The sequence below is a fragment of the Salmo trutta genome, chromosome 37 (genome assembly GCF_901001165.1).
Source record: "Salmo trutta chromosome 37, fSalTru1.1, whole genome shotgun sequence".
NCBI lineage: Eukaryota > Metazoa > Chordata > Actinopteri > Salmoniformes > Salmonidae > Salmo > Salmo trutta.
In genome coordinates, this window is record NC_042993.1 from 33,056,809 (window position 1) to 33,059,881 (window position 3,073).

A 3,073-nucleotide genomic window follows, 5' to 3' on the forward strand; every position below is an offset into this window, starting at 1 on the left:
ACGTCAAAATTATAGAATTAACCAAGTTGAGGCTATACAGCTTTTGTTTCAAATTACATTGTTTAGAGCTTATATTTTCAGTTCGCGTGGGGTACAACAATTGACCTAAGGTCATGAGACTTGTTATATTCTTCAATAATCAATGGGTATATCTTTTTAAAATGTTACCTTTATTTAACTAGGCAAGCCAGTGAAGAACAAATTCTTATTTACAATTATGGCCTACTGTGGAACAGTGGGTTAACTGCCTTGTTCAGGGGAAGAAAGACAGATGTTTACCTTGTCAGCACAGGGATTCTGGCCCAATGCTCTAACCACTAGGCTACCTGCCACCCCAGGTAGCATAACTTAATGATTGTATATCATTAATTTAAAAGTCTAAAACTGGAAGTTGCAATTGCAGGTTTCCCCTTTAAGTTTTTTTCAAGCTACATCAAAAAGGGGATCTCTTCTCAGCAAGCAAAATTGGTTGAAATGTCTTTTCAACATATTGTATTCATTAGGTTCTGCAACTTCTGCATAAAATGGATCAGATGTCCCACGCTATCCAAAGAGGAGACAACAGACCTACTCAAAACACACTAAATAAAGAAAGTATTAGGGACCATGGTTTAATTTAGTTTTTTTTATCAATACAGTTGAAAATGACAAATAATTTAAATGAAATACATTAATAACTTATCTTTAAACTCAAACACAGATAGTTTACAGACCATTCAAAATGCCATTTTATTCCCAAGCCTGAGGTTCTTTAAAATACAAATCGAGAAACAGCAAAGACCTGCATTTTGGCCACATGTACAGGGACCAAAGCCATTCCTTCAACATTGGCACTTTTACATTGGTTTTAAAAAAGGAAATCTGTCCCTGACAATTGCAATAAATTAATTTAATGAACAGTAAATGGTATTTACAACTTAGAGACTCATTGGTCCTTTATCCCTTCACTTTAAATAGAATCTCAGCATGAATTAAACTTAGTTATGAAAATATTAAAGGGCCAGGAATGTTTTAATTTGTGTAAGTGACAAGCGAGGACAGAGGGTTGTAGAAGAATAAACTATTGCACTTTCATCCAATTTCAGAGAAAAGACACTGATGGGGGCACAATACAAGCAAAAGAATCTCACCAGGCTCCTGCAATACTATCCACATATCCACCTTACATACACACAAACAAACAAACATACAGTGTTGTGAAAAAGTAATTTGCCCCCTTAATTCTCTACTTTTGCATTTTTTTTATACTGAATATTATCAGATCTTCAACCAAAATCTAATATTAGATAAAGGGAACCTGAGTGAACAAATACAACAATTACATAGTTATTTAATTGATTTCATAAAAAGTTATGCAACACCCAATGGCCGTGTGAAAAAGTAATTTCCCCTTGCACTCAATAACTGCTTGTGCCACCTTGAGCTGCAATGACTCCAATCAAACACTTCCTTTGCTTGTTGATCAGTCTCTCACGTCGCTGTAGAGGAATTTTGGCCCACTCTTCCATGCAGAACTGCTCTAACTCAGCAACATTTTGGGGCTTTCAAGCATGAACTGCTCATTTCAAGTCCTGCCACAACATCTCAATTGGGATTAGGTCTGGACTTTGCCTAGGCCATTCCCAAACTTCAAATTTGTTGCTTTTTAGCCATCGATTGTGTGTTTTGGATTATTTTCTTGCTGCTTCAGGTCACAAACAGCCTGACATTCTCCTGTAGAATTCACTGATACAGCAAGCATTTTGCTACACCCACAATAACATCTGCTAAATATGTGTATGTGACCAATAACCTTTTATTTGATACAGAGCATAATTTATGGTTCCTTCTATTAAGGCAAGTCATGCAGGTCCTGAGGCAGCAAAGCATCCCCAAACCATCACACTACCATCCACCACCATGCTTGACTATTGGTACAAGGTTCTTACCGTGGAATGCAGTGTTTGGTTTTTCGTCAGGCATAATGGGACCCATGTCTTCCAAAAAGGTATACACTTGACTCATCTATTCATAGAACACTCTTCCAAGAGCCTTGATGATCTTCCAGGTGTTTTTTAGCAAACGTAAATCAACTTTAATCCAAAAGTCAAATCTACTTTAAAATGACTAAAAAGCAATAAAATTGAAGCTTTGGAATGGCCTAGTCAAAGTCCAGACATAATCCCAATTGAGATGTTGTGGCAGGACTTGAAAGGAGCAGTTCATGCTTGAAAATCCACAAATGTCGCTGAGTTAAAGCAGTTCTGCATGCAAGAGTGGGCCAAAATTCTTCCACAGCGATGTGAGAGACTGATCAACAACTAGAGGAAGCATTTGGTTGCAGACATTGCAGCTAAAGGTGGCACAACCAGTTATTGAGTGTAAGGGGGCAATACATTTTTTCACACAGGGGAATTGGGGGTTGCGTAACATTGTTAAATAAATAAATACTTTTTTGGTAAACTCAAGTTCCCTTTATCTAATATTAGGTTTTAGTTGAAGATCTGCTAATTCAGTGTAAAAAATATGTAAAAACAGAGAAAATCCAAAAGGGGGCAAATACTTTTTCAGGGCACTGCATTTCTACCCATCGGAATACCCATAATGGCCAAAGGTGTCAGCTACTCACAAAGACCTGGTGACCACAAACTCTAAAATACCATGAATCACTCTTGCTTGTCAACATGCATGCACACACCTGCAATGCCTCCAAAAAACATTCAACCTGTCTCCAATTTCACACCTGAGGACTCACACCTGGGTTCTGTGCCCACTGACCGCATAGACTCAGATACCGTAAAGAAGTGATGTGTGCCAATGTAAACAAAGGGGGGAAGAACATAGAAGGCAGGTGTTCCAAATTCATAGCAAACAGAAAGAGGGCATGGCATGTTACTTGATTCCGGATCAGAAAAAAGTGAGAAAGAATACTTTCACTGCAGGCTTATTCAGCGCACACACACACACACACACACACACACACACACACACACACACACACACACACACACACACACACACACACACACACACACACACACACACACACACACACACACATTAACCTTCAAACACTCTACCATCTTATCTCAGG